The sequence below is a fragment of the Canis aureus genome, chromosome 8 (genome assembly GCF_053574225.1).
Source record: "Canis aureus isolate CA01 chromosome 8, VMU_Caureus_v.1.0, whole genome shotgun sequence".
Lineage (NCBI taxonomy): Eukaryota > Metazoa > Chordata > Mammalia > Carnivora > Canidae > Canis > Canis aureus.
In genome coordinates this window covers 24,247,959-24,275,839 of record NC_135618.1, presented here as the reverse complement: position 1 = coordinate 24,275,839, position 27,881 = coordinate 24,247,959, and the positions used below count along the sequence as shown (strand labels likewise).

The 27,881-nt window shown below is 34.3% G+C and overlaps 2 long non-coding RNA genes across 10 annotated transcripts in view; one reads left to right on the top strand and one right to left on the bottom strand.

Annotated features, from left to right (window-relative positions):
* The window catches only part of LOC144318516 (uncharacterized), a 483,084-nt gene that overhangs the window by 119,960 nt on the left and 335,243 nt on the right, over positions 1-27,881 (top strand). For 4 of the 6 annotated variants that reach the window (XR_013384486.1, XR_013384489.1, XR_013384491.1 and 1 more), the window contains 2 exons: positions 10,296-10,406; positions 25,838-25,945. This is a non-coding gene — a long non-coding RNA (uncharacterized LOC144318516). Of the gene's footprint in view, positions 1-10,295; positions 10,407-25,837; positions 25,946-26,674; positions 26,866-27,881 lie in introns of those variants that run through there. The other 2 variants (XR_013384490.1, XR_013384492.1) reach the window with 2 other exon arrangements.
* The window catches only part of LOC144318515 (uncharacterized), a 42,978-nt gene continuing 24,813 nt past the window's right edge, over positions 9,717-27,881 (bottom strand). For 2 of the 4 annotated variants that reach the window (XR_013384482.1, XR_013384484.1), the window contains exons 2-4: positions 18,321-18,464; positions 11,658-11,794; positions 9,717-10,863 (exon numbers count right to left, since the gene is read on the bottom strand). This is a non-coding gene — a long non-coding RNA (uncharacterized LOC144318515). Of the gene's footprint in view, positions 10,864-11,657; positions 11,795-18,320; positions 18,465-20,786; positions 20,917-25,344; positions 25,461-27,881 lie in introns of those variants that run through there. The other 2 variants (XR_013384483.1, XR_013384485.1) reach the window with 2 other exon arrangements.

Genomic DNA, 27,881 nt, shown 5'->3' with positions numbered 1-27,881 from the left:
CACACACACATGCATCAGGTATAGGCACATGTGGAAGAGAAACCATGTGACAATCTAGGGAGAAGGTGGCCAACTACAAGCCAAGGAAAAACTAAAGGTGGTAATACCTTGATTTTGAACTTCTAGCCTCCAAGATGATAAAATAAATGTCTGCTGTTTAAGTCACTTAGTCTGTTGCATTTTTTGTGACAACCCTATCAAACTAACAGAAGGGTTATATCACACTCAGGGAGTTACTTTAGAATGTGCTGCTTTATGCCCATCACAGTGGGCATTATTCATTGCCTACAGTCAGGACTTGTATCTGCTGTGGCTTTTTTTTTTTTTTAAGATTTTATTTATTTGAGAGGGAAAGAGTGCAAGTGTGTGGGTACATGTATGAGTGAGGGGAGGGGCAGAGGGACAAGCAGACTCCCCACTGAGCGGGAGCCTGATGCTGGGCAAGGCTGGATCCCAGGACCCTGAGATCATGATCTGAACCAAAAGTCAGACACTTAACCAGCTGAGCCACCCAGGTGCCCCTGCTCTGGCTTTTCTTACTAGACTTCTTTCTTCCTAGTGAATTTCATGCTTGGAACTCTGTTACTATTTTTTTAATTGTTTAAATTTTTAAATTTTTATTTATTAAAGTTTTAACTTAAAAATAGAACCTAATTCATCTTTAAGCATTCCCTCCCAGTTTCCTCAAGTACATGTTTGTGTGTTTTGTCTTGTTCTGGTTTTTTGCAATTATACTGAAGTGTTACATATCTATGGAAAGTGCAGAGATCACAGATGTATACTTTGTAAGTTGACACACTGAAATAACAAGCATCCAGATTCAGAAACAGACTGTAATTATGACTTCAGAAGTTTCCTTGAGGCCTCTTTTAGTCATTGTCTTTTTTCCTGAGAGTAACCATTATCTCATTTCTAATGCTGAAGGTTAGATTTGTCTATTTTTGAACTTTATCTAAATGGAATTGTAGAGTATGTACTTCTGTGTGTAGTTTTTGGATTAATATTATGTTGGTGAGATTTGCATGATATTGCATTTGGCTGCAGTTCATTCTCATTGGAATATAGTATTCCATTTTATGAATATATCATAATTCATTCTACTGTTGACAGATTTCAGGATTGTTTTCAGTGTAGGGCTATTTTTTTGTTTGGTATAATTTTTACTCTATAATTAGAGCATGAGAATTGCCACTGTTCCACTTCCTCTTCTACATTATCAGATTTTATTTCATGTGCTACTTTAAATATGTATTTCCCTCATGAATTATGATGTTGAATTTCTCTGTATATGTTTATGGCCATTAAGATTACCCGTTCTGTGAATTGAAAGTTTATATTCTTTAATGATTTTTCTTTTAGATTACATGCTTTTTACTTATTTTATATATCCTCAATGTTAATTGTTATTTGTTATGCATACTGCAAAGACTTTCTCCCAGACTATGGCTTTCTCTCTTTTTTAAGAAAACCTTTAGATTAAAATAGTTTTAGATTTACAAAAAGTTGCAAAGGTAGTACAGAAAATTCCTATATACCCCAAACTCAGTTTGCCTTATTAAGATCTTACATTAGTGTGTCACAATTAATGAACAAATATAGGGTATTATTAAATAAAGTCCATACTTTATTCAAATTTCCTTACCTAATGTTCTTTTCCCCCTTTTCCAGGATCCCATCCAGGATATCACATTAATTTAGTCATCATGTCTCTTTAGGCTTCTCTTGGCTGTGACAGTTTTTCAGTTTTCCCTTGTTTTTGATGACCTTAATAATTTGAGGAATACTGATGAAGTATTCCTCAGCTGGAATTTATGTGATATTTTTCTCATAGTTATACAGAGGTTAAGGGTTCTGGGAAGGAAAATCACAGATGAGAAATGCCATTCTCATTACATCAGATGAAGGATACATACTATCAACATGACTTACTATTATTGATATTGACATCAATCACCTGACTCAGGTAGTATTTGTCAGGTTTCTCCATTATAAAGTAATTCATTTTTTTCCGTTGCCATATTGCATTCTTTTGAAGGAAGTCACTATAGGCAGTCCACAGTTAAGTAGTAGGAAGCTATATTCCACCTCTTTAGAGATGATATGTATACATAAATTATTTAGAATTCCTTTGAGTGGGACATATGTCTATTCTGTCCCATTTATTTATTTAATCATTTATTTATAGCCATATGGAGTTACGAGTATTTATTTTATACTTTAGATTCTAATCCACTACTACTCCATTTACATTGTTTCTCAAATTGTTCCAACTTTGGCTATTTTATTTATTTATTTATTTTTACTTTACTCAAAGATTTTTATTCTAAACACTTGGAAAAAATGTTAATATTATACTTTATGGTTTGTATTGTTTTGTGTAATGTTTAAGAAATTCTACTCAGTCCTGTGTTCTACATATGTAACATTTGGCAAATTCAAATACAATTCAGGAAATTACTAATTTCTATTTGAATTTTTGTGTATAATATGAAGCAGGGATCCAGTTTCTACTTTTTGCATATTTGACCAATTTTCCCTATTCCATTTGTTTAACAGACTATATCTTTTTTACTATTTATAATGTCACCACAGATATATTTAATTTTTGTTTGTACATGAGTCTATTTTGGGGCTTTCTTTCCCTTTTAGTTTGTCTACCTGTCACTGCATCCATATTATATTGTCTTAATTATGGAAGTGTAAAAAGTTTGTTTACATGAATTCTTTTTTAGAATTGTCGTAGCTATTCTTGGTTCTTTAATTACACGTATAAATTTTAGTATTAGTTTTTCACAGGATATTTTGTTAGGAAATTGATTTGAAAAATACTCATTTCTTTTTTTTAATGAAATCCTTTATAGGGACGCCGGGGTGGCTCAGGAGTTTAGCACCTGTCTTGAGCCCAGGGCATGATCCTGGAGTCCCAAGATTGAGTCTCACATCGGGGTCCCTGCATGGAGCATGCTTCTCTCTCTGCCTATGTCTCTACCTCTTTCTCTCTGTGTCTCTCATGAATAAATAAAATCTTTAAAAAAAATGAAATCCTTTATTTCCATTAAATATTATAATTTATCATGACTATGTAGAATGCTTTTAAATTTTGTATATTGACCTTATGTGCAGAAATCTTGAACCTTTGTAATAGTCTAATGATTAATTTAGTTTGTCCAGAATTATCTGTACATGCAACTGTATTATTTATATATACATTCTAATGTATATGTAGTATTTATTTGTCTTATTTTCTTGCATTAACTAGGATTTCCAGTACAATATTCACCTGTGGTATTTAACTTCCAAATATTTGGGGGATTTTACAGATAAGTTTCTGTTATTAATCCCTGAATAAATTCTATCATGATAAGATAACATAATCTGTATTATTTTACTCCTTTAATAATTGAGAGCTTCTTTTATGGCCCAGCATACATTTTATCTTTGGGAATATTCGATGTGCACTTGAATCTGTACTTACCAGCTATTGGTGTAGTGTTCTATGGATGTTAGGTAATTTCATTGATAATGTTTTAAAATCACATATATATTTCTATTTACTTTCTGTCTATTAATTACTGAGTGAGAATGTTGAAATGGCAATTGCAATTGTGAATTTATTTATTTCTTCCTTTTGTCAGGTTTTCTTACAGGCACTTGAAGCTTTGTATCTGAATGTATGTATATTTAGGATTTTTATGTCTTATCATTATGAAGTGTCTCTATCCCTGATTACATTTCTTATCTTGAAGTCTACATTTATATTATTATGGCCACTCTAGCTTTCTTACAATGAGTGTTTCATAGTATATATTTTTACATCTATGCTTATATCTATACCTACTTACATCTGTACTTAAAGTCAGGTTCTATTACAGATAGAATATAGGTGGGTCTTACTTTCTTCTTAGTCTGTTTAATAATCTCTTCCTTTTAATTGCAATGTTTTTTCCTTTTACATTTAGTAGAAGTAAGATTGGTCTGGCTAGGTTTAAATCTGCAAACTTATTTTTTCTATTCTACTTATATTTTTTCTTTTTCTTTTTTCCTTTTTGTCTTTTTCTCCCTTTTATTTTTAAGTATTTTTATGAATCTCTTTTATTTCCACTGTTGGTTTGTCATCTATAACTCTTGGTTTTATACTTTTAGTGATTGCTCCAAGACTTAAAAGTTGCATGTTTAATTTGTTACAGTGTACCTTCACACATGATACTTCATTATGTGAAACATAGGAACCTTATAACAGTTTACTTTCATTTTCCCCTCATATCCTTAATGCCTATTGTTATCATATTTTTTCTATGTATGTTACAATTCCACAAAGACATTGATTATAATTTCTGATTTAATTGGTTAATTATGCTTGAAGAATTTTTTTAAAGAAATTTTTAAATGGAGAAACAAAACTCTTTTACATTTACCCACAGGTTTACCATTTCTTTCTTCATTCTACTGTATAGCTTCAAGTTTTCACTTGTTAATATTTTCTGTTTCAAGAATATCCTATAACATTTCTTGAAATGAAAACCTGCTGACAATAAATACTCTTAGTTTTTGTTGGTCTGAAGAGTTTTTATTTCATCTTCATTTTTCAAGTATTTAAAAATTGTTCATTATTATATTCACAGGTTATTTATTTTTCTTTAGCAATTTAAAGATTACATTCCATTATTTCCTGGATTGCTAAGATTCTGACAAAAATCTGTTGCCATTCTTTTTTTTCTGTATATAGTGTATCTTTTTTATTGGTCTTTTTAAAGAACTTCTGATCAGTGGTTTTCAGGAAGTTGATGTGTGCTTCAGTGTGGCTTTATTTTTGTTCATCCTCGAACTTAAATGTTTTCCTGGATCTATAAGTTTATCTTGTCACTAAAGTTAAAAAAATTTAGCCACTGGTTTTTTCAAGCATTCTTTCTGTCCTCACGTTTTTCTTTCCTTTGGCAAGTTCAGTTATACATATGTTAGAGTACTTGATTTTGTTCCATAGGTTACTGAGTTTCTGGACTTGTTCTCGTTCAGATATATTTTTTCATTTTGAGCTTCATTTGAAAAGTTTCTATGGCTGTTTTGTGAAGCTCACTGATTTTTTTCCTGCAGTATCTGCTGTGCTGTTAACACTATTTAGTGAGATTTTAATTTCAGTTATTTTATACTCCATTTGGGCCTTTGCAAAATCTTCTGTTCTCCACATTATGGTGATATTTTTCTTTAATTTTTAGAGCATACTGGTAAACATCTTTTTTGGCTACTTCCACTATCTCTGTCATTTCTGATTATGCTTTTATCAATTGATGTCTTTCCTGATTATGTGTCAGTTTTTCCTGTTGCTCTTTATATCTAATAATATTTGATTACAAATCAAACATTATGAATTTCACATTTTTAAGCATCGGACATTGTCGGTTTTTTTTTTTTTTTTAAAGGATAGTCAAGTTACTTGAGAATCACTTTGATCCTTCTGAGTCTTATTTTTAGTTTTTTAAGGTAGGTATATAGTAGGATTTATTCTAGACCATGTTTAGCCCTATTAATAAATTGTCAACCTTCTGAGTTCTCTAATGAATGTTCCATATAGTCAGTGAGGTCTCCTCAATCTGGCTTTTTGGGATTTGAATGATTTCCTGCTTTGTGTCAGCTCTAGGAATCATTTGTTTTGTAGCTATCCCATAATTGTTCTTTTTCTAAAAGTTGCTTTTTGCTTGGCTTCATAGAGTTTCTACATAGGTGTGTGCAGGTTAGTATTTATTAACATACTCAAGAGGACTGTGTGCAGATTTCTGAAGCATTTTCTGTATATATCTCCCTCCTTTTTTGTACTCTCCTTTGAAAATTCTAGTCTCCTTGGCCTTACCAAAAGCTGATTCCTGTCTTCTCATTTTGGGAAGACTTCTATTGTTTGTTTGGGTTCTCCCTCCATGCACCATGGTCTGGAAAGTGTGTCTAAGCAGAAACCTGGGGGTGATAATAAGGCTTATTTAATTTATTTTTTTCTCTTTCTTGGGAGGAATCATAGTTCTGTGATGTTCAGTGTTCAGTTTCTAAAAACTGTTGCTTTATATATTTTGTTCAGTTTTCTAGTTGTTTATAGTGAGAGGGTAAACTTGTATCCACTTCCTCTTTCATGTCAGAAACAGAAGATACATTGTATAGTTTTCAATTAGTTTTTGTTGTTTTTATTGATATTGCTCTCATTACCATTTAGATACAGTTTCCTCATCTTAGCCATAGTTTGGATTTGATAATTCTTAATAAAGGAGGTTAATTTTAAGGAAGAAGACAGAAAGGGAAAGGCTAAACCAGCTATCTTAGCCCCCCCACGCTTTAACAATTTTTATTTATTTTAGAGAGAAAGTGTGAGTGAGTTGGGGAAAGGGTGAAGGGAGAGAGAGAGAGTATCCCAAGCAGGCTGCATGGCCGGCCTGGAGCCCCACATGGGACTCTATCCCACAACTGAGGTCATGACCCGAGCCAAAATCAAAAGTTGGATGCTCAATTGCCTGAGCCACCCAGGAGCCCCTATCTTTTATTGAAAAAGTCAAAACTTTCCCAGAACCATTACCAGCAGACATGAGCTTAAGTTTCTTTGGTCTCAGATCATATAGCCTTTCACAACTGCTAAAGAGGCAGATAGAGAGAGGGTAATAGGATTATTATGAGTGGCATAAATGATGATCCATTCAGACTACCACCACAGACAAAATTGGGGTTCCATTAAGCTAAAGAAAGGGAGAACAAATATTGGATAGTCAGGAAGCCAAGTTTGTCTTAATTGGTGATTTTTTTTTCTTTAACCGCTTTATTGGGGTTTGATTGACAAACAGTATGCCACATTTAAAGTTTGTGATTTGTAAGTTTTGACATACGTTAACCAATAAAACCATTACAGCAACCAGGACAGCAAACGTATCCATCATTCCAAAAGTTTTCTTGTACTAGTTTTTAATTCCTCCCTCCTACACTTGACTGTCTTCAGGAAACCTACGATTTGCTTTCTATCAATGTAGATCAGTTGCCTTTTCTACAGTTTACACAAATGAGTCATATAGCATGTACTTTTTTATCTGGCTTCTTTCACTCTGCAGAATATGGAGATTCACTTACGTATCAGTTATTCATTTCTTTTTGTTGATGAGTATATTTCATTGTATGGATATACCATACACCCACTGTTCACTAATTGATGGACATTTGCATTTTTGACTATTACAAGTAAAGCTGCTATAAACATTTATGTGCAAAAAAAAAGTCAGTTTTAGCTCAAAATCTGTATGTTTTTGTTAGTTTTTTTCTATTGTGAGATTGTGGTTAAGCCTACCAAGGCTCTTGTTTAGGGAGGCTAAATAATCTCTATTTTGGGTATATACTAGCTAATTTCCAAACCTCTCTTTTAATTTAATGTCTATGTATTTCCCATTTAAATAGTTTTTATTCTAATTCTTACTTCCAGAATAAGAAAATTGAGAATTAAGCGAGAGATGCTATTTTACATCTGGCCTTTATTATATTCTTCCAGAGATCTAAAACTAAATGCATTTTCAACACCATAGTTGATATTAGATTTTAAGCACCAAATGGTGCCTCAGTGTCTGAGGAGATGCTCCCTAGGCTGTCCCCCCAAATGTGTAAGTTTTCTTTTGCCTTGCAGAATATTGAATAATAATAATTTAAAAATTCTAGAGTTTCAGTTGTTCCCCAGTAGAAACTCTAGTTTAGTTTAACTATTTTAAAATATCTCAGGAGACTAAGAAACTATTTTAAATAGATTACAATATATTGTGGCATCATCTCATGCTAATACAATTTAAATGAATACTATCTTTCATAGACAAAAATCTGTTTTAAAATTCTATCTGTAAAACAGCTGAGGGAGAATTGTAAACATAGGATCATTGTTATTTTCCTTATTATAAAAAAATACTATTCTTGAAATCTACTTTATTTAGGTCCTGAAGTAATTTTAGAAAGTGTACACAGTTTTGCTTTCCAAGGTCATGAACATGTATAAATATATACATTTAGGTACAAGAGAAAGCTTTCAGTCATGCATAGTTTCAATATCGCTCACACCATACCATCTTTCTCTAAGGTAGAAAACTAAAGAGGACCTAAAAGTTGCAAGTAGCTGCACATTTCCTGGAGTAGAACAAAATAGAAAATATCCAAGTTAGATTGTGTGAAAAAACAAGGTAAAACCTTATTTGTGTTGAAGGATGGGGGCAAATGCTTTTGGACGCTTTTCGGACTACAGCATAAGTCAATTCATTAAGAAGGCTCATTTGACTTCATCTTTCAGATCCCTTTAGTAACAAAAGCAATGGTCCAACAAGATCTCAGTAAAAACATAATAATAATAATGTCAATGCTAATAATAGTAAGATGAAACAAAAATTCCACACTCAGAAATATTAACAAAAACAGACAAAACAAACAAACAAAACTAACAGAAAATATGGAGAAGCAAGCTGGTCAGACATCTGAAATAATTTTCCATATTGAATTACAAATTTCTTTTCACACTCATGGGTCAAAAATTTTTTAGTTTTATAATGTTGATTACTAATGAGTTTTTGGGTTGGTCCATGATTTTGGATAATGGTGAGAGAAGTGCTCAGAAGCAGTATAGGTTTATTTATGTGAATATATAAAAGTACATTATGGTGAAGAATCCTTAATTTAGAGTTGCATAAAGAATTTGAAGATTACTTCAAAGGGCATTCAGAAACCATGTATTTGAAATCCATGATAAGAAAGTATGTACTTTCTAAAGAGACAAAGTTTTCAGGAAAAGTTTCTACTACTCAGATTTTCACTGAGAAGTATTTGGAAATTTGATGACAGAAAATGTGCAAAGTAGAGATATGTTCATTCACTTGGTACTCTACATTTAGACTAAAGGTAGTATGAGCTGCTTTCATATTTGGTTGAAATGCCTTGAGAAAGAAAACATTTCTGAGAGAGCTGCTTATCTGCTGCTTATTTCAACCTGCCTGACCCTCCTGTAATAGTTCGGCTTTTAATTTCTTCTGAAGGCTGCTCCATTTCCATACTCTTATCAGTCCTCATGAATCCTCCTAGTCCCAGGACACTAGACAGTGTAAAAAAACAACTCTGTGTGAGACCCTTCTCATTATATAACAAGATGATGATCACTGTGATTATACTGTATTTACAGAAGAATCAGGAAGACCTAGTTGTGTGTATTATGGTGCACTGTAGAGTTCTAAAATTATAACACACAGTCAGCCTAAAGCCAAGGGCAACTATTTTTAAAACTATACATTATTTTTATCTAAAAAAGGTAATATAAAATCATTGCAGACAGTAAAGAAAATATGGAAATTCAGAGTTCACTCTTTCTCTCCCATCTAACCCAACTTTTTCCAAGCAGGGCATGATGGTATACAGACTATCCAGTTATCCTTTCTTATTGAGTCGTTTAAATTTTATGGAATCTCTGCAGTGGCTGTTGTGTATCAGATCTGACAGGCTTCAGACTGGGAGAATCTGGAACTTCATAAGCAGTCCCCAGTAAATCCTAAACCTTTTCTCTGCAAACAGTTCTTTGAGCCTTAAATGCCACTTGACAGAAAAACATGTTTATACAGAGTAGATGAGAATAGACAAACTGTATGATATAAATTTTTGTAAGATTCCGTGATTAAAGTTTTCTGAGGTATGTGGGACTCTGTTTTGCTACTGCTGCTTGACTTTGAAATCTGTAGTCAGTTTTGAACAACAACTTTATTGGCAAAGAGAAAATATTTAGAGGACAATTCCATGTTTCTAATACCATAGTTTTAACACATCTTCAATAAAATCTTATAGGGAACTTAATCTGATGCATAAAGTATTATATTTTGTGTCCTTTTAACTTATTACAAATAAACAGAAAAGTCAAATGCCCCAAAACAAAAAAAAGTACTGGTAAGATATGTAGAGCATCCCACGTGCTTCTGTTCTAAAGGCAATTTGGAATTTCCTTTGTTTAAGAAATTATTCATTTAGTTCCTTGAGCTGTTTGTTAAAGGATGATTAAGTATAAATTATAAAATAAATATTCCATATCACTTGCAAATTTTACCCGCTTTGAATATGGTCACAAATATGAGAAGACGCTAAAGAGAAGCGGGAGTTCCAACACTTTTCCAGCAAACAAATAATTTGACTGTAATGGGAATTATTGATGTGAAGGAAAATAAAACTGATTATCAAATTCCTAAGGCTTAACAACAATTTGAGAAAAAGACATTCTATTCCTAAGGATCTGAAATGAAAATGTCTTTGATAGAGTCTTCCTTTAGTATCCCTAGGTTGATCCAGACTATTTCTAAGGCCCAGTTCACCTGTCAGCTCTAATGATACTGGAAGATAGTAGTGCTTTATAAAAGCAACTGAGATGTTTCACTGCACTGGTAAGCCACTTTTAAATTGCTATCCATAAACGCTCACCAGTACTTATTACTGGAAGATCTTACTAAGTGACTGCATTTCCCAATTGAGACTGGCTGCAATGACAGTTGGTGGTGATGACATGGTCAGAGATGTGGACTAAGAACCCAAGGTCCAGCCTTACAAGGGGGTAACAACAGAGTGTGTTCCATTTGCTTCTGCCCTGTGCAGTAAAAATGAAAGTTTGTCAGGCAAAGCCCTGGAAAGTAGGCTGGCAGGTCAGATGTATTATATTGTTGTGGTTCTTTTCTGTATTTGTATTTGTTATGGACTATAAACCATGATGATGGGATAAAGGGCAGGGGCCGTGAATTCCTATTGGCTGTGCAGTGCTGTTTCATGGAGGGGCAAGTCCAACTGTAATGAATTCAGACGACATAATGATTTCAGTTTCACTGCATTGCTCAGCTCCCTGGGAACCTGCAAAAGATAAGTAAATGGGCACCTATCATAAATTCAGACATATATACAACATGAAAATAGCTGGTGAAGCTTGAAATCAATGCAGAACATTAGACCAATAAAAATGTTGATCACACTATTTGGTAAAATATATTAACTAGGAAAAGTTGGTAAGATGTATTTCTAGAAAAGATGAAACTGCTCAAATATCTTCTTTGTGCTTATTTGTATCTGCATGAATATAAAATGCTATTGGTACCTCATCTTTAATACCTAGGGGATTTATATAGCATATTGCTTCAATAAAACATCATTCATCTGTACAGTACAGGGATCAGATATGCATATTTAATTACTCTGAAAGTAGTTTACTTGTACAGATGGTGGTATTAGAGGGTCTTACTTCAATTTAAATTACTTTCATTGGAAAAAAAAGTGTTCCTTGGCTATGATTTCCAAGTAAAAATTTAACTTTTATAAAATATGGACTATACCTACTTATAATAATACATGAATAATCCCGCACATGCAAAATAAACATTATTGTAAAAATTTGAAACAGCTCACAGGGAGTAGTATCATAACAAGGTAATACAAGATTCTTTCAGATGCAAAGCTTAGGGTATTGTAAAGTGTAAACATGTAGCCAAAGTACATAAATGAGCTATGAAAAAAGCACGGGGATCTAATTTGTAGCCAAAAGCAGCCTCCTCAGTAGACCACTGCAACCTAGCTCCTATGTTCATTAAAACCACTCAGGCTCCTCCTTCCTGTGTGAAACTTGAAGGAAATTAGGAGATAATATGACTCACATATTATCTCCTAGAAAAATTGCAGGAACCGGTGTATCACCTTGCAGGAATTTCAGTCATTTTGTACTCTCTTCTCTAGAAAAAGAAAAGCTACCTTCCCATTGCAACTTGATGCCTTCTGAAATGTAACATTCAACCTGTTGAAACAAGCACACAAATAAAAACCATCACTTTCAAAGGCAAGGTAGTCACAAAGAAAGACAAATGGCGGGATCCCTGGGTGGCGCAGCGGTTTGGCGCCTGCCTTTGGCCCAGGGCGCGATCCTGGAGACCCAGGATCGAATCCCACATCAGGCTCCCGGTGCATGGAGCCTGCTTCTCCCTCTGCCTATGTCTCTGCCTCTCTCTCTCTCTCTGTGACTATCATAAATAAATAAAAATTAAAAAAAAAAAAAAAAAAAAAAAAAAAAAAGAAAGACAAATGGCTTATAGCATATTGTATTGATTATCACACAGTAGCTGGGTATTAAAAATCAGGAAAATATAAATGCTTTTGCAAAAGATATTGTTTTCTTTTATGAGATTATAAAAATGTGCCTATGTGTTTGTTCACTCTTCACTGCAAGTATTTCTTTATTAAAGTACTGTATCTCATAGGCAGCATATGTACCATCTACTATCTGGTTGCTATGGTAAGTAGTCATGTTTTATTGAGAAGTAAATGGCCACCACCCACATGAATGGTTCCCAAGTGGCCTTAGAATAAGCTCCTTCCCCCGCCTTTTTTTTTTTGGTTAGCCATCCTGATCTGATTTTTTTTTTTTTTTAAGATAAACATGACTTTTCTCCCTGTTTAGAGTATGACAAAATCTTTTTGCTGTTTTCTCTCAAATCTGACTTCTAAAATAACTCCATTATGGTCTATGAAGAACAAAAAAGAGGCCAATTAGATAAATAGAAGTTAGGGGAAACAAACACCACAAAAGTGTGTCCAGTTGCAAACTTAAAAAAATATTCATGCCTTATATTTATATAATTATAGTTTATAATACTTTTTCATATATATACGATTTTACTTAATAATCTTTGCTTTATTAGTCAAGTCATATCAATCTTAAAAATCTTTGTGCTTATACATCTGTAAGCCTACCATACTATGTACCAGTAACGTTGCTACACACACACAAACACACACAGAAGTAAATATTTGTCATATGTTGATAATCAGACTGATTGCCAGCTTGGAGACCTTGAAACGAAGTGGGATTTAAGTGAGATCTCATTTCACTTCAAGTCATGGCTTGGTGTGGGTATTACCCCCCGACCTCCCCCCCCCCCCAAAAAAAAAAGCTCTACTAGAAATGCTTTACCAAAAATGCTTAGTTTAGGGGCCCCGGGCTGTCTCGGTCAGTAGAACATGTGACTCTTCATCTCAGGGTCATGAGTTCCAGCCCCACATTGGGTGTAGAGATTACTTTAAGCAAAATGCTTGGTTTATGAAGACAAAAATCTCTGGAGACAGGAAAAAAAGCCCTATTTTGGATAAAAAGCCTCTAATTAACCAAATAGTATCCAGTTTCTTTAATGAATTCAGCTAACAATTTTTGACCTCATATATTTGTGTAGGCTTGCTTTTATATGCCTCAAATTTGGCCTGAAAATGACTAGGCAAGATCTCTCTCAGGCCACATATCTGGAACTTGGTGCACAAGTCATTTGGGGTTAGCTGAATTGTTATTTTCTCACTGAGACGGAAAAACTACTACTATTTCATAAAGAAGAAAAACAGGGCAAGGTGAGAAGAAGAGATACTGGAGAGCAGTGGGATGAGAAGAGTGTTTCTTAATTATGCTGTAGACTCTCTCTGATGGGTCCTTTTCCTACCCTGTACTGTGCAGAATTAACTGGCACACAGTGACTGACACAGATGACTCAGCAGTGGCACACCAGTAACACAGCTGTGCCTCTGAGACATAAAGGAGGTAACTTTTTATTTTTAAGAAGAAAGGTAAAAAAAAGAAGAAAAAAGTTTGACTAAATATGTACAAGATTTTTCTTCATTCCTGTTTATTACATATTCTCAGTTGTAAGGGGATTTCTCCCCCTCATATAATTCTTTTTATTGATTTTTATATTAAAGCAATTGAAAGCAATGCAGTATCATTTTCTGGTATAATAGAGCCATAGAAGCATGACAGCAGACACCTCACTGGGGAAAATAACATGTAAACGCTATACAAATTAGCTTCTTCTGATACAGTTAATAAAAGAAAATAAACACTTGCAGATGGAGTAAGAATTAAATAATACATTAAAGCTCAGTGCAAGAGTTTACTGTAGTCTCTTCTTTTTATTATAAATGACCATTGCTAAAATGATCCTAAATACCCCATTAAGGAAAACTTACTTGCTAATAGGTAAAGACTAATGAGGCAATAGAAAGTATAATTGGAGAACTTGCTACCTCAACCACAGAAAATTATACTAGTATGTACAACCAAATACCACTGTCGGTGACAAATTTTAGTTAACCCTTAAAAGTGAAAAATGTATTCATTCAAATTTATCACCTTAGATGTGTGTGTTAAATGCTGTGGAGGTTAAAAAAAAAAAAAAAGAAAAGGAATAACCAGTGGAGTTATAGGAATACAGGAAATAGGATTCTTTACTTGTTATATGAAGCAGACCACTTCATTAAGACTGACTAAAGTATGAGAGGCCCTGGACCTTAGAAAGAAAACTCAAAATGGTAATGAGAGTTCATCTATGACAATAAATCTGAGTGGAACAAGTGAACACCACCATTACTTTCCACATGTGCCTTTTTATTAGCTTCCTCCTACTGTGACCTCATGTTTCCCCATGGACTTTGATTCTTGCACATGCCCTATATAGATTTAATGTGCCTTGTTCCATTAGCCACATCTTCAACTCTGCTTCCATGAAAGGAACATGAATGAGTTTTGCATTCTGATAATAATTCTTCAATATCCAATTCCTGACCCTCCCTTGATTTTCAGCTTCATTACCCTCACATTTTGCTGATAGGTAGTAGTGGTTTGCCCTGAAATGCCATCAAGATAAAATAAATGAAAACAAATGTAATTCAAGATAAAACATAAGTACACTTAGAGATAAACAGAACGCTATGGGATTTTGGGCTGGAAAATACCACTCTTAGGGAAATCCAGGAAAACTTGGTTCAAGACATAGAGTGACAATAGAACTTAAATATGTGTATCAAAATATGTTAGCAAAACGCTGCCTCAAGTTATTTAGGGGAGAAGTTTTTATAAACCTGACAAAATTCTGACCCATGAAGCACTTTGACAGCTTAAGAATGGTTTATATACATAATTACACCCAAGGATACACATACATACAGAGAATTCTTATATTTTGTTCATAGGAATTCCCAAATGTGGAGATGGGCTTTACAAAGTAAGCCAGTTATTTCAGCTTGCATGCTTTCTTACACGCAAGTTGAAATTATTAATTTGAAATTAACCCTACTAGTACTGGACCTAAAGAAGTTTGAGGGTATTATTATATACATATCAACCAGGATAAAGCACAGTTTAAAGAAAGAAAAAAAACAAAGTTATGTTCTTATGCATTTAGATGTAATTTTCAGTTTTACCAGTTACATGTTTCTTGGGAATAAGAAGGTGAGAATCTTCACTTTTAAATCATTGCAGGTAATTCTGAATCAGCAGATTCCTAGATCTTCTGTTGAAAGACAGTACACCCTATCATCCATCTGTCTGCCTCTGGGACCAGGCTGGCCTGGTGAGGGCAACTCATAGGGAGAGGGAGTCTCAGACTTACCTGATTTGTGTAGATATTTCTGAGGAAATAGCCCATCAAAAGAAAGAATTCGTACTAGGAATCCAAAAGAATAGAGCCAGAGATTAAGGCCCAGAGTTGTAAATGGTCATGAGAACTGGACATGTAAAGCAGAAGCAGTAGAGAGCCAGACGAGGTATAGAGAAGGGAGAAAGCACGAATGGGAGCAAAGGATAAGGTGTGGTCAAATATTATGGAAGGAAACCAGTGAACTAACTCTTCCTTAGAAACAACTACTAGCATGCGGAATGGAACATCCAAGAGTGGAGGCCAATCCCTACATGTTACATATAAATAAGAGTAGATGCTAGGGAAATCCTCTTGTAGAATTGTGTGAGATTAACAGATCTGAATAAATCATGGGGATGAGTGAAGACTGAATTAACAAGATTGTAGTGTATTCTAGGAAAACCTGATTGATTGGTTGAGGCATTCATTCACTCATTCATTCATTCATTCATTCACTCACTCACTCAGTCATCCAGCATGTTCAGCACATGTCCCAGGCACCCTGCTAACCGTGGGGATATATCAGAGGAAAGGATTGGCAAATGAACACATTTTTGGCTGAAGTCTGCTTTGTCATAATTTAGTTTTAAGTATGAAAATAATAAAGCTGATTGTGTGTAATAGGATGCAATTCCATTTTGGAAACATATTAACTAGTCAAAATGAAGTATTGTTAAATAGCAAACAAGTAGTGTAATTCAGATTTAATTGCCAAGTGAGTCAATTATCCATTAGCTTTTAAAATGGAAGATATGAGTAGCATGGGTTGTTGACACCCATTAGATATTTCTCAAATAATCTTTTTCTTTTTCTCAACATAATCCCCCTTGGAATTAAGTAAATGGTGAAATCACTGCATTGGAAAATTACCTTAGCAAGATTAGCAAGAAGTAGAACATGTAAAATTGCGAGGTGGTCAAAGGCTCAACTGGTGAAGTGGCCAAAAGACAGGAAATGGGAAGATAAAAACTTCGATTATCTTGTGAGATGGTGCTCCTAGTTTATGCCTAAATAGTGTCTGCTGCTGGGAGGAAGACCCTTGTGGGCATGTCTCGCAGCCTGTCTGAGACAAATCAGGGATCTATTGATTCAAGGCGCTGCAGAGATTGGTAGAACCAGCCCCTCCTTAGGAAAGAGGGAGTCAGGCAGCCTGGATTTACCCACTTATTACCATATCAATGTTGGAGGGATTCTAACCATAGCAGTCTCTGTCATTCCTTTAGTTTCATATCTGGAGTCTAGGGAGAAGGAAGTTTGTGAATAAAAACAGATCTGTGTTCACTAGAAACTGTCATGATTAAGGAACAAGTAGTACAGCTTGGGTGCCTGTTGCAAGATATTGCAATAAAGGACGGAGAGGAGGGGGGAGGTAAGGAAAGGGGAGGAGAGGAGTCATGGAGTAGGGATGAAGGAAGGAAGGAAGCATTTTCCTCTATTTTGCCACAGAATTCATCGACACTTCAGCTTCATAAACACTTCCCGTACTTGAACGGCTCCAGTAAAAGAGGTGGCAGCAGCACCAGAGGATGAAGCTGGAGAGTCTGGTGTAGGCAGCCCTATTGTGCAGACTTGAATAGTGGATCATGCAAGTGGGACTCAAGGAATGGCAGCAGTGCCTGTCAGAAGCCATACTGTGCTTGACGAATCTTATTTCCAAGCACATGCTAGAAGCCCTTGGGGAGTTCCAGAAGTTCTTAAGTGCTGAAGAAATGTTCACAATGCTCGAGGACTTTCTAATAGCAGGTTGGAACTGGATTAGACAAGCCAAATGTGGGTTACTAATGTCAAAATGACCCATTTATTATCAGTCAGCCCACTGGATCTCAAGAGCAACTGAGAAACAAGTGTTGTACTGCACATATAATCATCCCCACATCAATGAAATGTGAATATTATGGCTCCGTTGAGTAGTGTGGAGAAACTATTGTGTAAAAGCTTTAAAACTAATTCAGGAAAGAGCTTTAGAAGCTTTAAAATATCAAGACCTTAAAAAAATAAAATATCAAGAACTTTGGCAGTCAAAATTTTTAATAGATGCCACATATCTATTTAATATAAAGAAGGGTAAGAGAGAACTAAAAACAACATTAGGCAATAAATGCTAAAGTAAAAAATAATTCTGGAAACAAATATCCAGATACAATTTCTGTAACAGCTAATGCCAAAGAGGAACATAGTTTACAGAAGTCAAAGATAGACTTAAACCCAGGGCATTGTCAATGACCAGAAACTTTGTAAAAAAGAAAATTAGAATTTTCTTGTAAACAAACAAAGTCAAAAGTTATTTATGTAGTACTTGGTAATATTACATCCTGGTATGTTATTTCTTTTAGATTTCAATGCAATTCTATTATTATATTTCCTTCTCTTTCTACTTCTGATGTTTTCTCTCCTTCCTTGTCCCTCCCTCTTTTTCTGTTCTCTTTCTTCTCGCTGTTGTCCCCTCTCTCTTTTCCTGCTTTCTCCCTCACTTTTTCCTTTCTCCTCTCAGAAATACCTAATAAAGGCATGGATCATTTTTTTTTCAGGAATCCACAATTTACCCAAGGACTCTTTAAGTAACAGGTTCACTACAAAAGTCAGGATGCTTCCTATTATGTAGTGTTAGTCATTGACAGGATAGGTTCAGGGTTTAAAGGGAAAGAAAGGGAATGGTCATGGTGGAAAAATTGTCTGCAAAACTATTGTATCTCAGTGATATTTAATCCCTAAATAGCATTATAATATAGGTCCTATATTATTGAACTTAAATATTTATTCCTAAAATGTTTATTTAATGTTGTTCTGTCAAAAAGAAAACTAATTAAAAAAAAAACAATTATTGTCTGACTTTTACTTTATTGACTCCAGTAAGCTACATGAATTTACCTCTTCAAGCATGTGAGGTGTTCCTCATTATTTTTCTAAGTTCTTCAAATGGTCTTGGCCATATTGCAGCATTAAAATCTTGTGCTTTCAGTTCAGTTTAGGCTTCATCATGTTTTGTCTTATAACTTAATAAATGTAGAGATTCTAGAATGACACAAGGTACAAGAAACAGAATAAACAATGAATTAAAGGAGACATATAGTAAAGCCCAAGTCATTGGTATTTATTTTGCCACCAAATTATAATATCCTTCCATTGTTTTACTTTTCTTCATAGTATTTATCACAGTAATATATACATGGTATATATTTTACTTGTTTTTATCATTGTCTGATTGTCCTTACTAGAAGGTAAGCTCCATGAGGGCAAGGCTGTGTATGTGTTTGGGCAAGGAGATGGAGCTAACTGCTATTAACACCTGTATTTCACAGATAGCAGGTGATCAGTAAATGTATGTTCAATGAGTCAAGCCCACTTCTTGGGATCTATGATTACTCTAATTTGCTAAGCAAATTATTAATACAAATAGGATTAAAAGAAGAAAGAATAGCAAAAAATTGCTTTCAAACACTTCAGAGATAATAATTTTTCATGGGGACTAAAAAGTACTTAGAAGTCATTAAATTGATCATTATGTGTTATTCAAAAAAGGTAGATTTTCTCTGTGTGTGGTGGAATATGAACTCAAAGGTATTGCAGGAGCTGCAGTACTACAGGTCTTTTAAAATATTCTAAAATTCAGATATCCATCATCATTCTAAATTACTTTTTCATATCTGAGAGAATATGAAAAGCATCTGTAGGGTGAGATTAATAGGCCATATTAGTTCACCGAATGTTTTCTGAGTGTTTACTGAGTAAAAGGCCCTTAGTACCATGTTAGGTAAATAAAAAATGAAAAAGACCTATTATTCTTCAGAGAAAGCCAAAGATAGCACTGAATTCACCCTAAAACAAAGTAATACAGGGACGCGTGGGTGGCTCAGCAGTTGAGGTCTGCCTTTGGCTTAGGGCGTGATTCTGGAGTCGTGGGATTGAGCCCACATCGGGCTCCCTGCATGGAGCCTGCTTCTCCCTCTGCCTGTGTCTCTCTGTGTCTCTCATGAATAAATAAATAAAATCTTAAAAAAAAATAAACAGTAATATGGAAAAAGAAAGAGTCAAAAATGGATTAATAGAACTGCTTCTTAGGCACTAGGATTAATTGGATTTTAACAGAAGGATGCAAAAGGCAAGGATATACTAGACTGAGAAATAAGCATGAACAAAGGCATGGGTTGGTGAAAGTGCGTGGAGTTGCTTGGGAACCAGGAATACACTAATATATTTGGAATGTACAGTGTGTGTAGTCATGAAGGTTTATTACAAATGGAATTGTTTTCTTGAATGTGCAGAATATTTGAGTAGGAATTGTTAAGTAACCTGACTCATAGACCCTATATAGGAAGAGCCCCCTTCTATGTTGCCTTCTTTACTCCAAGATTTTACGAGACCCTTCAGCAAATACATACATAGGACAAATACATTCTGGAATCACAAGAGAATGGAAGTCGAGAGTTAGAATTCCCATAAGCAGAAGCAGTAGATACAGATCTACCAAGGCACTTGATAGTTGGTCAGCTTATCAGTTATTAAGTCAAAGATCTAAGTGTTTGTAGAGGGATCTGCTAGATGAATCGCATGTTAGAACATGGAGCATAAGGAGAGAGAGACTTTCATCCCCAATGAAATAAAAAAGTCTGAGAACCACTGAGCTCTTCTGGTCTCCTGGCTTCACATTTGTGCTTAGTAAATATATGAGTCATTATGTGTCTAGTCACCATTATAGAATAAACATTATTTTTTTTTTTTTAGTTAAATTAGTTGCTCTATTTATAACAATTCACAGTGTGTAACTGGAGTCTCTGAATTCTCATCTTAGAATTATCATTCTTTTCAAATTCACTAAGAAAAATGGTAAATATAAAGGTAAAAAATATACCTTCCTCTGGCTTCTTCTTAAAATAACTTTGTTTTTTTTTTCTAATACTGATTATGATAATAAAACATAATGATTGTATAAATTTAAAAAGATGACTCCAAAAGATAGGAAAAATATTTGAAGTGCGATAGCTGCTGTTATTTTGGCATATTCTCTCCCCAGTCTTTTTTCCCCATGGTCTATGAATAGTCAGCATGAAACAGTATTAGCATGAACAAATATGGAGACACATGCATATACACACAGGCATCCCAAACTAAAACTGCTATATAAATTACTTAAAAAATATATATGTGTATATTCACATCAATTATGTTTTCTTAGAACATAAATTTTTAATTACTGCATAGGATTCAATATATAAGTATACCATAATTTATTTAACCAATTTATTTAACCAATCTCCAGTCTTTGGTCATATATTTTCCCATAATTTTTCATATTAAAAATGTAGTGAGAATGTTGTACATAAATGTTTAACATACCCAGTATGATTTCCTCATGATAAAATTGCAGGGTAAAGGGTTTGGACACATTGCCAAATTACATTTCAGCTGAGCATGAGTGATAATTTGCCTTATTTACCTGCATACCGTCCAATTCTGGGTATTGTTACTAAAAATAGAAGAAAAAATCTTTGAAAATATGGTATATTATCTTAATGTTATTTTGACTACCTTCTTTATTACCATTGAGATTAAACATTTAAAATGTTTATTAACCATTTATGTTTATTAGTAAAGCAGATTTTTTTTGGGCAAAAACTGAATTTTGTTGATCTGTAAGAGCTCTTTAAATGTTAGATAGCAAGTCTTTTATTTATTATATATTAATTTTTAGAATCACAAAAATGAGTTCTACCCATCATTGATATAGTATGTAATATGGACACATTTTGACATTTACATCAAGTAAGTTATTTTTAAAATAATTCATAACAATAGGAAAACTCCAATTTGAAAATAAGATATTCCATAATTCTTATGACAAGACAAGTCTTAATTGTTTCACTAAAGATTTTCATATTAGTCTTATAAGTTATAAATAGCAATAAAAAGGATAATTAACTCCATAAACCTGCTAGCAATCAGAATGAAAATCAGAGGATGAGATATTAATCAGGAGAGCAATGACTAGGACTTTTAGTTGCCAACCAAATTTCATACAAAACTATAAGGAAATATGACTGAAAATAAGCACAACAAGGAAAGCCAGGGGTGCAGATGTAATTAATTTTATTTTTCTATCACACTTTTGATCAGGATTATATATTTTAGAAAGAAAGTCACAGATTAAAAATAAAGTATTCTGAAAGCTTTGTGAGAACATATATCTTTAGTGATGAACTACCAGGATTTTAAAGATAGATTTGGTTTTAGGTCTGTGAGTTGGTTCTTGGTTTGCCATTTGGCTTGATTGGTTTAATTATGGACTTGTGTAAAATTTGACTTCTAAAACAAGCTATTCAAATAGAAAATCAGAACCTAAGCCATCTTCCAGAAATCTCTCTTCCATAGCATTCTTATGTTCAATTTGAAAACTGCATTTAATCATGCTTAACTTTACCTTCTCCTCTCATTAGTTACTTCCTTCATGAGAAAAAACCCTGAATACCAGAAAGATTCCTTGTAGGTAGACAAGATTCTCCCTCCTGCTTCCATTTCTGAGCCAGTTCAGACCCTTAGAAAAAACCACCCAGAGTGGTTAAACAAATTGTGATGTGTTCACACAGTAAAATACTACTTAATGATACAAATGATATACAGCTTCAATGAATCGCAATACAATTATGCTCAGTGAAAAAAAGCCAATGTAAAAGGTCACAATATGATTTCATTATTAATATAACATTCTTAAAATGAAAAACTATAGAGATGGAGAATAAATCAGCCAGAGGTTAGGGATGGGGTGAAGGGAGGAATGGCTATGACTATAAGGGCTAGCGATGGGACAGTTCTATATCTTGATTGCAGTGATGGTTGCTTGAATCTGCATACATAATTAAATGGCATGGAACTCCATACATACATCGTATGAATGTCATCCTTGGCCCAGGGATCACTCCCTGAACCAAAGGCAGATGCTCAACCACTGAGCCACCCAGGTGTCCCCATGATAAAAATTCTAACAAAGTGGGTATAGAGGGAACATATGTAGACATAATAAAGGCCTTCTGTGTCAAGCCCATAAGTAACATCAGACTCAGTAGAGAAAAGCTCAAAGCTTTCTTTCTCAGATCAGGAAGAAGAGAAGGATGCCCATTCTTGCCATTTTTATTCAACATAGTTTTGGAAGTCCCAGCTAGAGGAGTTATTCAAGAAAAAGAAATGAATGTCATCCAAACCAAAAAGGAAGAAGTAGACTAATTCTATTTTTGCAGATGAGGTAATACAATATATAGGAAACCCTAAACATTCTACCAAAACACACTTAGAACTTATAAATTCAGTAAAGTTGCAGGATACAAAATCAATTTACAAAAATAAGTTGTTTATACTAATAATAAATTATCAGAAAGAGAACATAGTAAAAGACATGTATGATAAGCCCACAGCAAACATCCTGATTTCAAACTATATTACAAAGCTATAGTAATCAAAACAGTATGGTATTGCCATAAAAACAGACTCCTAGATCAATGGAACAGAATAGACAGCTTAGAAATAAACCCACACTTATACGGTCAATTAATTTATAACAGAGGAGCCAAGAATATACAATGAGGAAAGGATAGTCCCTTCAATAAATGGTGCTGGGAAAACTGGAGAGCCACATTTCAAAAAATAAAACTGAACCACTATATTATACCATACACAAAATCAACTCAAAATGGATTACAGACTTACTTGAATGTAAGACCTGAAACCATAACAGTCCTAGAAGAAAACATAGGTGATAAACTCCTTGCTATTGGTCTTGGCAATGATGTTTTTGGATTTGAAACCAAAAGCAAAAACAAAGAAAGCAAAAATAAACAAGTAGAACTACATCAAACTAAAAAAGCTTCAGCACACCAAAGGAAGCTATCCAAAGAAAGAAAGAAAGAAAGACAGAAAGAAAGAAAATAAAGAAAAGAAAGAAGAAAGAGAAAAAAAGAAAGAAAAGAAAAAGAAAGACAACCAGTGGAATGGGAGAAAATATTTGCAAACCACGTATCTAATCAGACGTTAAAATCAAGGAGCTCTTATAACTCAATAGCATAAAAACAACCCAGTTAAAGAATGGTCAGAGGACCTAAATAGACACTTTTTCTAAATAAAACTTAAATGAAAACACAAACAATAAATATATGAAGAAATGGATGTGTTATTCAACTTGAAGGGGTAATCCTTTACAATGTATACATGTATCAAATGATTATGTTCTACACTGAATGATTTGCAATTTTCACTTGTTAATTATACCTCAATAGAGTTGGGAAAAATGTCACTATAGGCATATATTTAAGTAATATGTAGGTTATAGCTATAACTAAAACTGAAGGTTTAAAAGGAGTTGCTTCTAGGTAATAAACATGTGAATGTATGAGATATGGGTATAATAGTTTCTCAAAATTAGCTATCTGCCATTGGATTTTTTGATCATATTTATGGACTAATTTGATTTAAAAAATTAAATGTATTATGGAAATAAGGCAGTTTTAAAATTCAGTGACACCTAAATCAGTGTGTGTGTTTTTTTTTTTTTAAATCAGACTTAAGAAAGAGTATTTTGGTAAACAAACCTAATTCCAGATACTTATTCTAATTTGCGTGACTCTTGTACCCTACTTATCCAGACCTTCACTATGATGTTTTTCTCTTGTTTGTCTGGCCTTCAGTGATTCTGCTTTTTGTTCAGTATCTGAACCCTAGTCCTTAACTTTGGCCTTCCATAGACTCAGGTTTGGTTTTACTTTGATCCACTGATCCTTAGACCTTGAACACCCCTACTGGGACGAAGCTGAGAGTTTTTAGCAACTGTCTGGAGGTTTGTTCTGGCTTGGTCATCTCTTTCAGCCTGCACCATCCATATATCTGAGAATTATGTTTAGTTACTTATTAGACCATATATTTCATAAAAGAATATGGCATCATGAAGAAATCATGGTTTAGACTTTACTGACCATGTCTGATTTCTCATATTAAAATTTGTATCTGACCTCATCAACAGAGAAGGGAGCCAAATAGGAAGCATTACCTCAAGACCATCTATCTTGCTGTTCAAACAGAGAAACAATCACCAATGATAGTGCCTACAGCTTGCCTTACACTTCCCATTCCCAGGGAACATCTATTAAACCAACAATGTTGTTTTGCTTATGATGGAAAGGGTCAGTAACACAATCTTCTTAATTTCTACTCTCAAGCAGGCCTAAATAAAGGGCACAGGCTTCTTCTGACTGATGCTATTTTGATTACACAAATTTGAACATGCCCACATTTAATAGTTAGTGAGGTAAATCTTCCATGTCCATTAAGATTGTAGATGATGCTGCAAAGTTATATTGAAGTTTAGGACACTCGGCACAAATATTTACAGCAGGCTAAACTATTCATTTCTAAATGAATTACCTTGTGGGTAATAGTAGAGCTGAAAACGAAGAAATAAGGGTCAGATTCCTCCTGTGAGATCTCCCTTGTAAAATTATCCCAAATGTAATAATACCACATTATTGACTTAAGCACACTCCCAGTGACATGCCATAGCTGACCTGTAATTTTTATCCTACATGATGCCAGCCCTAATAAAATGACACTTGTGAATGTAAATTAAGCTCACAAAGGGGACAGATTGCATGATTCTGGTTTCTCTCAGATGCCTGTAGGCTATCACAGGTTCCATATGTGAAGTAATTATGTTCACTGAAGGAAAGAATAAATGCTGTCAAATTGTGTACTGAGAGAGAAAGCAGCTATTATATTTCAGTAGTCGCTAGAGCATTGCCCCCAGACAGTAGCAAGATGTATAAGAAAATAAAAACTGTGCCAGCCATATATTACACATCTGCCTTTACTTTTGTAGCTCCCTTTAAATGTATATTATACAAAGCCAATAACTTACCAATGAATGTTTCAGCTGTCTTCTTCAGCATATTTTCTGTGGAGCCATTTTGGAGTATGTGGCATAGTGGTTATAGAGGGATAATGAATATAGATGTTCCTTAGTTCTGTTTTTCCTTATGTTGTGCTGCAAAGCAACAACCCTGTTGGATCCATGACATTTGGACTTTGCTTTTTGCCTTAAACAATATCTCAAATTCAACCCCAGACCTGCCCACAGCTGTTTTCTTTATAGTTTATGGAAATGGATAGAAAATGTTCTCCATTCTAAAATCTCCTTACCTGTGTGTGCTTTAAAAAAATGAATTAAGATAGGGTAATAGCTAGCAATGATTTGGTACTCATATACCATGTAATTTATTAGATGAATTCTCAACTTTCTCTTTCTTAGTATCTCAAGTAAAGAAGTAAATGATAAAGATCTTTTTAAAAAAAGTATATGGTTTCCAGCAGAGAGCTAATGGGACCTCTCTAAACCATGCTTTCTTGCCCAGGGGAAATAGCATTGATACTTCCATGACATAGCCAGCAGGCATTAAAGGTGGGACAGATACTAGAAGAGGAAAGTTCTTTTTGGATCTTGCCCCTATCCTCTGAGAAAGGTAGGTAACTTTTGAGAATGGGGACCTTCCACCCACCCCTCTTGTGCCCCCTCTTGTGTGCCCCCCTCTCCAAGGAGTCCCTTGACCTTATGCTGGTTTCTGATGGACCCAAAAGACTTCCAGTTCGGCTTCTAAACTTACTATGTCATGCTCCAATCTTTCTCTCCATCCTCTAATACAAAACTAAACAAATCTATCATAACTCTTCAAAACAATTTATTTGGATACTAAAATTAAAAAAAAACCTAATGAATATTATGGTTTAACGAGTGGGAGATGGTTATTATTTTTTACACTTTACAAAGGAATATTAACCTAAATGAGTGATATCACTGGGTGATAAAATGATTATGGAATCTCAGGGGGAATAGATTTTAATACCCTTCTACATTATTTAAGAAACAGAGTTTATCGGTTTCAGGGTGAACACTTCCAGTGCCTGAGAATGGGTAGAAGGAAGCTCTGGTCCATCTACTTACTATTAAGAGTTCTCTTTCGTAATGAGGTGAATAAAAAACTGGCATTGATAATATTTACTCTTTGATACCGGTTTTCCCTTTTACAGAGCTGCAAAGAACACTCTGCTCTCTCTCCAGTACCCTATAAAATTTGAAGGCAGTGGCCATATCCCTATTCTCCATTAGCTCATTAACAGGTTTTCTGCATTTCATTAATGCTGCCTCTTATAATATGTTCATAAGCCTTTCTATGTCCTTTTTTTTTTTAAAGATTTTATTTATTCATGACAGAGAGAGAGGCAGAGACATAGGCAGAGAGAGAAGCAGGCTCCTCACAAGCAGCCTGATGTGGAACTCGATCCAGGGATCAGGGTCACGACCCGAGCCAAAGGCAGATACTCAACTGCTGAGCCACCCAGGCGTCCCATCTTTCCATGTCTTAAATAAATTCAGGAAATTCAAGAGAGAAATGTTGGAAGAAATTTGTATCTTTTAAGCACCACCACCCCCCTCCACACACACACACACCCACTATACCAATACTAGCATTTTGTGCTTTTAACTGTCTTGATTTGGTATTAATGAATGCTGAATTCTGGGAGGGTGAGGTGAAGAAATCTAAACCATTTATTTCCACATTTTGATTGTTTGAGTAATTCTGATTTGAATATTTGTGTACAAGTTTTTGTATAGATATATGTTTTCACTTCTCCCAGAATTTCTGGGTGATATGGTAACTCTATGTTGAACTTTTTTTTTTAGATTTATTTTATTTTTATTTTTTATTTTTTAGATTTATTTTATTTATTTTTTTATTCATTATGAGAGACACACACAGAGAGAGAGAGAGAGACATAGGCAGAAGGAGAAGCAGGCTCTTCACAGGAGCCCAGTGCGTGAGTCGATCCTGGATCCTGGGATCACGACCTGAGCCCAAGGCAGCTGCCCAACTGCTGAACCACCCAGGCATCCCTGAACATTTTTAAGAAACTGCCAAACTGTTTGTAACATGGCTGCAACATTTTCATCCAATTTCTCTATATTCATGCCAACAGTTTCTGTCTTTTTGATTATAGCATCCCAGTGGGGATGAAGTGGCATCTATTGTGGTTTGATTTATATTTTCCTAATGACTAATGATGTTAAGCATTTTTTCATGTGCTTATTGACCATTCATTCAGCTTCTTTGTAGAAGTGTCTATTCAAATCATTTGCCAATTTTTAAATTGGGTTATTTACTTTTTATTGTTGAGTTGTAAAAGTTCTTTGTATGTTCTAGATCCAGTCTCTTGTTAAATATGATTTGCAAATATTTTCTCCCATTTTGCAGGTTGTCTTTTTACTTTCTTGATACTTTCTTCTGAAGCACAAACATTTCTAATTATGAGGAAGTCTATTTTATCTATTCTTTTGTCATTTTTGTTTTTTGGTGTCAAAACTAAGATGGCTGCACCTAACTAGAGGTTACAAAATTTACT